This window comes from Dromaius novaehollandiae, chromosome 3 (genome assembly GCF_036370855.1).
Source record: "Dromaius novaehollandiae isolate bDroNov1 chromosome 3, bDroNov1.hap1, whole genome shotgun sequence".
Lineage (NCBI taxonomy): Eukaryota > Metazoa > Chordata > Aves > Casuariiformes > Dromaiidae > Dromaius > Dromaius novaehollandiae.
In genome coordinates this window covers 104,052,336-104,064,827 of record NC_088100.1, presented here as the reverse complement: position 1 = coordinate 104,064,827, position 12,492 = coordinate 104,052,336, and the positions used below count along the sequence as shown (strand labels likewise).

At 43.1% G+C, this 12,492-nt stretch overlaps 1 long non-coding RNA gene across 1 annotated transcript; it reads left to right on the top strand.

The window, feature by feature from the left end:
• Window positions 1-401: 401 nt before the first annotated feature.
• LOC135327933 (uncharacterized) lies at window positions 402-11,946 on the top strand. Its single transcript, XR_010388572.1, has 2 exons — window positions 402-622; window positions 9,438-11,946. It is a non-coding gene; the product is annotated as an uncharacterized LOC135327933 (long non-coding RNA).
• Window positions 11,947-12,492: the final 546 nt, after the last annotated feature.

Below are 12,492 nucleotides of genomic sequence, written 5' to 3'. Positions count from 1 at the left end.
AGCCAACCCACCCACATTGCTTAAAATTGTTCTAGCTGATAATAAAGTTGTTAAGATCAAAGATATGACAAGCATGATATATCACAAATGCTTCTGTCTCGGGGGATCCTAGGGAAGAACATCCCATTTCCACTTTGCCTTGCAACTGCCTTGGTCTTGGTTATACTGCTGGAAGTTTCTCTTATTTCTGGAAAGCAGAGGTCAGTGCTTTCCCCTGCCTCTCTTGCATTGCTTCAGCTAGGAAGGGACATGAACATTTTCATCCCTCCTCTTCACTTCTGTCTTTGCTTTCTGTAATGGCATGGCCACGGGAGCACAAGGGAGCCTGGATATTGTGTGGACTCTGGGGGTCAAGCCAATATGTTTGGTGATAAATATGAATTATAGGGATCTAAGATTACTAATGTGGGGCATTTTAAAATATTCTCATTATCAGAAAGTAAGTGCTTAGTATTTTCTGGAAAAGAGTTCTGGTTGTGCACCCGACAGGACTAGTCATTTTTTGAAAGGTTGGCCTCCACGTCTTGCGCTGGGGTGAACGACAGCTCCTGGCACTCGGCTGGGGGACATCGCGCCGGGAGGCTGCTTCAGGAAGCTGAACATAAAAGCAAAGGCTGAACAGGTGAGTAATAAAAAAACAAGGCAAGTGCATGTGCCTTACAAATAACAGTACCAAAAGGTTACTGCCGTTACCAGAGCTCTCGTGTTAAAGTTACTTTCCCAGAATCATGGACGTAGTTCAGGATGTCTCTGAACCATTACCCAGAGTGTGGACACGGAGGGTACTAGAAAAGGGAAAGTTCCCATATCGAATGCCATCTTGTTGCTTTGACCAGTCACCTTTTAAATATTTATGTTTTATTTTTATCTGCATATTAGTGAGACATTATTTGTGCACAGGCTGTTAAAAACAGTTCTAAGGGAAACACACTTCCAGCTGGTTTCCTCCTGTTTTCCATCTGCTGTGTGTATGTGTCTTTGGAGGCATTTAACTGTTTCTTGTCATGGTAATTGGTATTTTTTCAGTAGTGAAGGTGGGAGGGGTGGAGGAGAGAAACCCTAAGGCATCTGTGTTTGTGCTTGGTTGATCTAAAAGAGATTATCCTGTTTATTTCCTAATAAACATTATGCGCTTTAAAAAAGATGGGGTGGGACAGGGAAGGGTACCAAATATCAAGTAACAGTTAAGTTTTTAAGAGTTAACTTCCCCAAATTGTATCTTTGTATTCTTCTATTTATGCATCGCTACTCTTTCCCCATTTAATCTTAAATATGTAAATCCTCAATTTATCTGGAATTACTTAGTGAAAGGCTGATGTGTGAGTGTGGCAGATTATAATATTCCATCACCACCCCTGATCCTCTTTACCTCTTATTCTTTTCATAGCAGATCAAAAAAAGCTGTATGCGTGCCACAAGAATATATTATTTTAAGAGACTTGGACTTAGAAATTGATTTCCTTGATGAGAAAAGGAAAAGTCTCCTTCTGACCTGAAGGGTCACTTCATAATCCTGTCACTCTACATCAAAAAGCTTTTTTTTTTTTTTCTTTTACTAGAAGATGAGAATATTTCTGAAAAGGAATTAATTTTTCAGATATAGTGAAAACGATGACTTAAAGAGACTTAGCAGATGATAGAGGGCTGTCCTATTCAGAATACATCTCCTGTGATTAGAACAAGGTCTGAATATATTTTAGGGTCAGGCAGTTTTAGATGGAGATTGGGATTTGTACTTTGGGATGAAACTGATCTTATATTTTTATCGAAGTACTTAAGGTTTAAGCTGTAGTCTTCCCTTTTTTGCAAAGGGATTTCACCGGTTTTTATAATGGGGATTGGTGCAAGCAGCCAATAATTTCTATGTATGGATTTTAGTTAATAGGATGTTTGAAATGAAATGACTTTCATCACCAATAATTAGGTTCAGCTGCTAATACTTTTTTCATAGTGCTTTTCTTAATAGAAAGCACCTGATACCAATGTAGGCTTTCAGAATCTATTTTATTTATGTAATTATTGAATTTATCTTAAAGAAATTCCTTTAAACCATATGCTTAAAACACAGCAGTCCCAAATATTGTTACGCATTAACAGCATGGTGGTTTTACACGCAGCCACACATATGTACAATACCTGTTTGCTCACATGTTTAGAGACGTATAAAATGCCGGCTACTATATGTGCGTGTATATATATGTATGCAATGATTTGCTAATTGTATTACAGGAGTGGTCAAAAACTATGAAGAGAAGGTTCAAAACCTTTTATACAGCTTAAAAGCTCTTATACCAGTACACTATACAAAATGGAAGGTCATTGCTCCAAAGACCTTACAATTATAACATGTTTATATAGTGATGATTATTGTATGGTCCTGTATGTCTTTAACATAAGTGACATGGAGAGAAATGCAAATTCCCTTTTGACAGATAGATTCACTATTACCTGGACTGTATCTGTTAGTTGCTCTAATTGCCAGTCGAACGGCAGCAGCAAAACACTGCCCACTGATGAAAACTGTTCTTGTGATGATGATATGAGGTCCTAAAGCAAAACCCACTGTTGAATAAGTAAAGGGTTTGTTTTTTTTTTTAACGGGAGGACTGTTATACCAGGAATTTTTTTCTTGTTTTGTTAGGGCTTTTAAAAAAAATAATTCATGAATATTTAGTGAAGGCTGCTAGTGTTTTACTACTGGCTGCATTTGGAAATCTGCAGAGAGCTGCATGGCGTTTGGTGGATGGAAAACCAATATACGACTGTGGCATGGGCTCTTGCTGGTGATTCCTGTTTGAATCTGGCCCCTAAATGCTGATGATAGCTTCAAATTGTAACCACAGGATCCAAACTGTTAACTTGGGCTGAATTTAAAGGCAAAGTTTAAGTGTAATAATCTAGTTCAGATCTGATAAGTCCCACAGGAATCTGGTGAGAGGAGCTGATATTTTTAATCAGGTTTCCCATGTTCAAGGTAGTGGAGGTCTGTGAGGATCTTTGAAACGTGGTAAAAGGGCTGAATTTGAATCTAAGGACTAAGTCTATATCTAGATCAGCTAATACAGCCTTTACTAACAGAAGAGGATCTGCATGAGTCTAATTTTCAGAATCTTAGAAATCTAACTGTAAGTCTTCGAGTAGTAAATAGAAGTAAAATATATGGAAGTTGTGAACTCATTCAGAGCAAAACAGGCAGTACGAAAAATGATACTTTTACCCAGCGAAACACAAAAGCCGGATTTGCTCAGATACCTACTTAGGAAAAGAAACATTCAGAACAGAAAGCCCAGGGGCAGTTTCCCATTTTCAGCTGTATCATATGGAGCTCCTCAAAAGCCAGAGCGCTGTCTGCTTAATGCTTTGGGGAAAAAAAGAAAAATCTGAGGGTGAGAACTGTTTGCTCTTCTGCCGTGGTTTAAATGCAGGGAGCTGCAGACCGTGGGCTTCCACTCAAGCACTAGCAGTTATTTTTAATTTCACCAGTACTAGGTGCAGTCGGACTCCAAGTGCGGGCACGGGCTGCAGCGCGGCCCCGTCCCCCTTGCCAGAGCCCCCCGTCCCGCCGCTCCTTTATTCGGGATGCCGGCGCGCGCCCATCACCATGGTGCCCCGCCAGCAGCACAGCCAGCATCTGCCGGGCAGCGCGTCCTCCCGCCCGGGGCACCGCGAGCCCCGGCCGCCCCGCGCTCACCCGCACCTCTCCCCGGCCCTTCTGCCCCCGCTGCCGGGGCGTCACCGGTGCCGCTCAGCTTTTCAGCGTCTCTCCCCACCCTCCGCATCGGCTTCTTAGACGGAGGCAGCAAGCAGCGATTTTGCCACATGAACTTCCCTTTGTTTTTCGTCTAGCTTGGGACCGCCTGTCTCCCTAGTAACTTTTGTGGCACTGTATATGAAGAAGCTCATTATGCAAAACATACGTTTTATTCGCCGCTTAAAACTCAGAAACGTTGCTCAGAGCATTTTATCGGCTGCTTATTATACCGGGATATTAACTCTGTCACAGCCCTCTATTTAGCAGCTCATACGTACCTCCACAATAGAGCAGCTCTAAGGATCGCTGAAATACAAACTTACTGCATTTGATCCCAGCGGAAGCTGGATGTGGCTGTTCTCTGAACCAGCTTCAGAGCGGCATCCTCAGAACTCCCGTAACTACATGTGATCAAAGGCGCTAAACCCCAACGTACAATATATAAATATTGAAACATATCGTGAAAAAAAAAAAAAAAAAACCCATCTATCAAAACTGGGAAGTCTAATGGCTAGAACCGGTGCGTTGGTGCAGGATTTTCCTATTGTCTCAGCAGAGGGGAAAAAATTGACTTAGCGAATGATTTGCACATACTAGTTCCCCGAGAAGACAAATGTGGGGCCAGTTCCATACTTTCTGAAAGAAATGTAACCTTCAGCCAAAAATTGAGCTGTCCAGGTTGACAACATTCAGGAAACTGTGCTTTTCTGGAGAGATGACTGCAGTGGCAAAGATAAACCGGCAGGAAGGTTTCTTTGGAATGATATGAATTTAATGAATCATATCCACATAAAAATATTCCCAGCTGGTCTTAAATTTCAGGGAGATTTAAGTGATAAAAGATATTTTCCCTGTCCTCTTAGAAGTGTATTAGAGATGAGAGGCCTTAGATAAGCCCTCCTGGGAATCAAGCTTTCCTTTTTCTTTAATTTGTTTTAAAGTAGAAAAGAGCCAGGCATGCTCCTGAGTCTCACCCGGGTATAATTAGTTATTTGCTATTACTGGACTTTAAAAATTGTCTACTCCCACTCTTTTTAATTTAAATAATTTACTTTTTTTTTAAACCTCAGCTAATGACAAGCTGCATGTCACCCGCCCAAAAAGCTGTATTCATTTGCCTTCCTCCTTCCATCATCCTTGTGCAAGTTGCATCCTTTCCTCTATTAACATATTGATTTATTTAAATTAAAAATAATGATCTCCTTTCCCCTCTCCTCCTCCTCCCAGCAGCAGAGGCTGTCTCTGATCCTTATTAACAAATTGATTGCAGTATTGGTGTCAGTATGGCTCATTTAGTAGCTCTTTTGCCTAAGGTCCAGAAGGTTGGAGGAGGGAACAGCTTCCACACGTAGATTTTGGCCTGGGTCCAAAGCTGACATGGTTCGAGTGGAAGGGACAGCTGCTAGAGACAGCACTGAGACATTTAGCAGGGACCCCTTTCGGGTGGTGAAGATCTGGCTAGAAGTTAGAAACCCCACACTAACTCTTCTGAAAGGGTGTGAGATGAGTGTCACCAACCTGCCTTATGTGTCTCCTCCCTGTAGCTCATACGCAGGTGACGAGTCTCACCGGTGTTGTCTGAGGGAAAGAAAATCACGGTCGCTCCCGGGGAGGCCGCGGGCTCGCGGTTCTGGCCCCATTGGCACGCCAGCCCTTGCTGAATACAAGATGGCAGCTGCATGGCGCCGCCTTGCCAGCATCCAACATAAAGAGCTCTAGGATGTCGTGAGTCCTAAAAATACCGTGTAAACCTCAGCTGCCTTATGTCTATTTGGAACAAAGCATCAAAATGCTTTTTTATCTTATGTGGTGCAGCTGTAGGAACCCATCGTCTTTCCCCATTTTTAGGGACTGATCAATTCCAAGTCCAGCGAAACGCGTGAAGGGCGTCCAGATCGGTTCCTCCTTGTCAGGATCATAACGGAGATCCCGCTAACGAACAGAAGCCGTGGAAGCAGCAAAGCTGGGAAGGTCAGCAGCCCTGGATGAAAAGCTCAAGCAGGATCTTATTGCTTACCATCATTTTTGTCTCTGATACTTTCCACAAAACACTCACCGAAAATACTGTTGAAGGACAGTATGTGCCTAGTCTGTAACTACAGAAGCAACTCAGACAGTGTCCAGGAATGTGCTTGTAAATGTGAATCGTATCTAAATGACTTGGGGGGAATTCTGTTCGTCTCCTCCAACCACTGCCAACTTATGGTATGCTGATTAGCTTTTCTATTTCTACTTAATGTGAGTAGGCTAATAACGACTAACCTTCACACGTTGCGTGATCATTGACCCAGTGCCTGGTGTGCGAATCTTGCCATTTGCGTAGAGAAAGGAATTAAAAAAGTGAAGTTGTGCTGCCCCGTTGTACAGCTGAGAAGTGTAGGCACAGAAGGATCGAGTGACTCACTCAAGGTCGCAACGCCAAATGCTGGTTTCTCCTGTCAAGTGCCCTTAGTTTGTAACCAGGAGATCCCATTTTCAGCACCGTGCCACCAGCTTGTGGGCAGCCGTCAGATCGACCTGGTTTTCAATGAGGTCCTCAGGCTCCCAAAGGGGTAGTGAAAACTGTGCTGACGCCAGAGCCTGCTGCTGGTTTCCCCTTCCTCTGCTAAGCCCCTATCCAAAAAGGTGCTGCAAAGCACCGAAAGAGCAGAAGCCCTAGCAGACATGGGTTTCAAGCCTGAAAGCAGAGCGATGGCTCTTCTTGAAGTGTGCTTAGTCACCTACAGCAGATGGCAGTGTTTCTGGTTCCTAATGGGATGATTTTCAGCTACCCCAAAACTTTCAAGTCTGACCACGCAAACACGCTTGGAAGAATGTCAGAGGAACACACATCTGTCCAAGACCTTTCACCAAACTGCAACAGGAGCACAATTAAATTAGCAAAGGGGGAGTTCACAGTTACAGCTGGAGTGAGTGCATAGCTTGCTTTCAAATAACTGTCTGGAAAATGTTCTTGTAGGTTTGTAGCCACCCAGGTCAAGTCAGTTTTCTCTCATTTCATTCTCTGAAATTTTGTATTCTTCTCACTGAATTTTGAAATACACTGAAATAAGCAGAGCTGTAAACTTTACAAAAACTAGAGTTATTGATCTTCTACATCCTTCGCCATCTGCTTAGTTTTAGTGCCTAAAAATATTCAGTCCTTGCTCTTGCTCACATGATTGTTGAGAAAATGCTAGAGCTGGTAAATCAGAAAAGCACATTGTGTTTTGGGGGGAGGGGAGTTCTATTAGGAAAATATGCTGTCTGAAGGGAAAAATACAGAAAAAAAATCCAACTCCATTTCTGTACTTAAAAAGGCAAAAATGAAGGAAAAAAATCAATCTATTTTTCAAACCACAAAGAATAAAAATAGAATATATCCAGAGTGTTATTTTGTTTTTAGAACAATGCAAGTAAACTTCACGCCTATACCATAATAAAAAAGTATATTTGTTACGTACTTCAAAGTACACATTAATTAATTAATATCATTATTATCATTATTATCATTAATTAATTCATTATTATAGCTTTTTGAAAATGAAATCCAACTGAACAATTTATAGGTTAAAAATATTACAACTGGAGAAGACATGTCCATCTCCAGGATATTACAGCAAAGTTACTGTCTAAAAAAGTATGCCTTGGGAAATTGTTGCAGTGAAGTGCTGGAGACTCAAAAGGCTGAAAGAGATTAAAGCTTATTCTTAATTTAGCTGAACAACAAACATGCAGGATACAGGACTTTGTCAGAGTTCTAGTATGACTGAGATTTTGGAAGTCAAATAATATCCACTTATTTCAGTAGGAGCTGTATTACCAAATTCCCAGCTAAGCTTTAAAAATCTCAGTTTCTCTCAGAGTTTTTGTATGGTGCCCATAACTACAAAACCTAAACATGGCTCGGAATAAATTTCATCACCATATGGAGGTCCCTAGTGAAATCAGATAGATCATTCTGTGTTAGTTTGTGAATTGCTGATTGGAGTTTGAATGTGAACCCTCTGTTATGGGTTTATTTGAGTCTCAGGAATGAGGAATTTGGTATTGTTGGAACTGATAAAAAGAAAAGCAGGATATGTTAGCACATACTATTTCATGAATATTATTTCCTTATTTATCCAAGTAACTCTTTTGAGGCCCAGTGACATCTGTCAGCCAAGATGACTTTAAGAGGAGAAAAAAGAAAAAAAAGGGTGTGACTATAAAGCAAAGATTTAAACCAAAACTTTTTGAAGGCCATCTGTGTGGAAGAAGAAATGTGGTTGTGTCCTTCCTTTGCTTCTTTGTGAAACAGAGATGCCTGAAATATTTTGTAATTTTTAGGGGCTTGATTTCTTTTTAAGATCTAGTAAGTGTAAGATCTGAATTGCCAATACTAAAATAGACAAATGGTTTATTTAATCCTATATTCTGTGTTTGACTCTGACCAGTGTCAGAGGGGAAGGCACAAACCTTCCACACAAAATTTGCCTTTGAGGAACTTCCTGTCCCTGTCTGCAGATCCGGCGGTCACGTGTTCTGCAACAAAGAAGCTAAGTATAAATCCACATGCCCAAATCTTCCCTCATTTCATCAGAAGTCACCTCTAACACTCTGAGGGTACACCAGAGTTGGGTAGGAATTCTCAGATGGAACAGATTTCTGTTGAAAAATGCCAAATTGTTGAAACCAGAATGTTTCTTGGAGCTCTGCAGGCTTGCAGACCTGCCAGCAAAACACAGGCAAAGGTTCCCCTGGAAGCCCGCCTGCCTGCCAGGAAGGCTTTTGCTTGGGTCACCTGGTGGGTTTCCAGAGTCTGTGGAACGAGGCTGTCTCCATCACTTGGACTGCTTTGGAGTTGGAGTCTTCAAGGCCCGTGGCTCCAAGGCAACCTATTCCAGGATCAACAACGGCAAGGTCTATGGGCTCTTTGCAGCAGGGCTGGGAGCTGTGGAAGTCCAGCCCCAGCTAGAGCCCAGCTCCAAGCTCTGTGGCAGGGAACCCCACACTTCTTGGCTCTCTGGTTTTTGGTGGTGAGTAGGAGGTTAAACGTCCTGGGAATGGACAAGCTGGAAGCTCTCGTGTCAGGTCCATTAAAACAAATGCCATGATTTCCCTCTCCAAACTTCTCTTCCAAAGGAAATTTTGAAATGTTTATTCTGAAACAGAAAAAGGGTAACCCCCAAATTCCCTAAAGTACTGTGATTCCACTTTCTTGAATAGATCCACGATCCTGGGGTTGCCTGTACACAGAAGCTTACAAAAGATCACAGATGTGATCCTATCTGGATGTGAAGTTGGACTTTTCGCACAAGTAAGGAATTCTATAAAAAGTAAATAAGATACTAAATATCTAGGCCAAAGTTAGGCTTAATTAGAGATTGCACAGTATATCCAGGAGCTGAAGTACTTGTACTTCTGAGTGCCCCTGCCCCAAAGACCACTCAGTAGTGATGGGGTAACTAACCACCCAAGTTTTCTGGCTGGGCAGGTGAAAAAAGTGACTCTTAGAAGTTCAGTAGCTGAACTAATTACCTGAAAATGATTGCCTGGGGTTGGACCATTTATTATCTCATCAGCATTCAGTACCACTTCCGTAGGATGAAGGAGAAGGAAAAAAAAAAAACCCAGAAACATGAGAAGGAGAGCAGATAAAAGGAGAGCAGTTAGAAGGAAAAAAAAATACTTCTTAACTCTACTCTCTACTTTTTCTCTCTGATAGATCCCCCTCTCAATCCACCTAAGTACAGCAACTGGCATGTAATGAGTTCTGCAGAGATGGATCATCATCAGCGCACACAGACATTTCTGGTTTTCTGTTTGATTAGCTCCCTGGATTCCCCAAACTTTTGGGAGCAGAGGAAGGGAGAAGTAGAGAGTATCTTTCATATATATCTGTATCTAAAGGCAACTTTCAGCTCAGTAATGCTTCTCAGGACTTTTCTGTATTCATTGGCTGGAAGAATGGTTTGGATTGACATGGAGTTTCCATCTATATTCCAAGGAAGAAGCGCTTTGGACACTGGTTGTGCTAAAACACGTATCTGCTTCTTGGAACTGAAGATGCCTCCTGGAACCACACCTGGAACATTTGGAAATTTGGATTTGCCTGGGGGTAGTCACAGCTGAAATCTCAGCTTCACTGATGTGTGAGGTATTTAATATCTTCCCTCATTGCACTGGATCTTTGATCTTGGAGATGGTCTTCCACTGATAAAGATGAGCTGAAGCGTGGCAGAACCGAGCTGACCAACTGCAGACTGGAAGGGCCTCAAGCCATCAGCGCACTTGATTTCCCTCCGAGACAGTGTGCGAACACTCCTTGCAGCTGCTGTGGGGGTGCTTGCCTGCCTGGTAGCACTTCCTTCATCTTTCTTTGCAAGCTGTGGCATTCCAGGAACTTCTGCACTTTTCCTTTGGTGAGGTTTTCTTTTTTGTCCTTCTCAAGGAAGCAATGGCTTGCAGAGAAGGTGCTAGCAAACCTGGCTCGTGCTTCCAGTGCATTTTTAAAAAATGAGAACATCCTTTCAGTAATCCATGTTTGCATTAGATGGAAATGTTTTGGCTTCTCTCCTGTCCTTGAAAGCCCAGTGGTGCAAGAGGAATTTGGGAAATGCAGGCTCTCAAAAGTAATGTAAAGAACAGATCCACCGATTCAAATGCAAATTGCTAAAGAAGAGAACAAGGGAATTATTTCCCCCCCCCCCCCCCAAAAAAAAAGACAAAATAATTCATTCTGTTTAACTTAGGGCCACATCCCACATTTTTTAGGTGGTTTGTCTGTCAAAAGTTGTGGGATGTGCTGTCTCCAAATTCTGTTCTGCTGTTGGGACACCCACTTAAAGAGACACTGAAGCTTTTTCCTGTCAGAAGGTTACTGTCACATATGGGGCTGTCACTCCAGATTTTGTGGGAGGAACAAACCTTTTGCCTTTATGCTTGCAAAAGTTGACAGTAATAGCTGAAAATAAGCCAAAAACCCATGCATGTAAATCAAATGCACACTGTGAGCGGTATGTGTTTCTGCTCTCTTTGGGGCTGCACTGAAACAGCCCAGTCCTGTGTCAGCTTGCACCGCCAGCAGCTAACAGGCAATCTCCATTTACTTTAGGGAGGATTCCAGTATATTCTGTGAAATACCCAGCAACTGCAGCATGCCCAGCTTGTTGACAGCTGGAGAGAACCGAATGGCCACAGATCTGTTATGAATGAGAGCCATACAGCCGATTTTGGAAGGAGCACCCCACGCTGTTAGTGCTTGTCTTGTGCATATAAACAGCAGGCAAAATGAAAACCATCTTTTCTACCTAACATTGCCAAGTCTAAAAGAAGGTGGAGATTCCTGCTTGTAGTACTCAGGGAATACAGATCACTAAGCCTGGAAGAGAGAAACAAGTATTTGTGATGAAAGACCCATTTTTTCATGTTCCCTTTGAGGACTGTAAAGCATTCAGAAACTCTAGTGCTGAGCATGGCAAGAATGCCAGCATCAAGAAGAGCGAAACTCTCATTTACTGCTGCTGTGAGCTATATAAGGTGTGTAAAGGGCTGTTAATCTTGGATACAAGCACAGTTACACCCATCTTCTCACTAGAGCCCACCTTTGCCTTTGCCGGAGCTACGCCAAGGTGTGCCTGATCAGGCCTCCAGTGCTGGAGCTCCAGGCGTCTGTCACCTCCGCTTTTACGAGTGTTGAGACTGACAAAACCCTTCAGTCTGGACATCCTCAGAGTGTGAGGAAGTTCAGCAAGGCAGCTCAGGTTTATGATGCTAATGGCTAAGATCAATTGATATTCACTTGTAAGGCACTGTACATGCAGCTTCCACGGCTACTTCATGTGTCTTCTAAATGTAACTTTTCTGCCTCATTTTTATCATAGAGAATGGGGTTGATTTAATTATTGTTTTTTTCTTTGGTCTCTGGCTCCTGTGTTTTTCTTACACCTTCCTCCAGTTCCTACTCTTTGTTTTTCCTCAGATAACAGAGAGCTCTTTCCCCAGCACACCTCAGACCTCATGATCCCAGCATGCACACCCAGGTGGTTAGAAGCATAAAGTCTATGCAGCCGCGGAGTATTTACCTGTTTGTGTTGGATGATGTGTGTGCAATTTCCATGTCTTTAAAAGGCTACTTCCCTCCAGGGCAGCAAAAAAAAAAAATAAAATAAAATAAAATAAATAAATAAAAAAAATCAAACTCTTTTAAAATAAAGATTTTAGGAAGGAAAATATTGGAATGTGCTTTTGTGTGAATGTGTATTTTTCCTTCTCCAGCATGAAAGGCTTATTAGTTGTTACTGTTGGATACTGCCCAAGATCCCCGTCCTGAAAAGTGCCTAGTTTACTGCCTAGAGTGGGAGAGATGGGTGCTCAGCGCCTTTGAATACTTGATCTTCTTGCGGGAGCTTAGATAGAAGCAAGCAAGCAAACAGCAGAGGACAGGTCAGTAGGTCCCCGTGAGCAAGAAAAAGTTTTCCTTAAATTGCAGGGGGTGCCTTTTCTGCGCCCCCACCCCACACACGTCGTTACCTGCCTCCTCCGGGGCTTGCGTCGGCGCCCCGACCTGCAGGGGCCGGGGCCGGCAACGGGAACGGGAACGGGAACGGGAACGGGAACGGGAACGGGAACGGGAACGGGGCCGGAGCGGCCGCGGAGCCGGAGCGGGGCCGGGCGCGGAGCCGCCGGCGGGCGCTGCGCTCTCCGCGGCAGCCGCTGGGTGTCAGTGAGCCTCTGGTTTCCGTGAGCCTCTGGTTTCCGTGCCCAGCACCCGGCCGGGA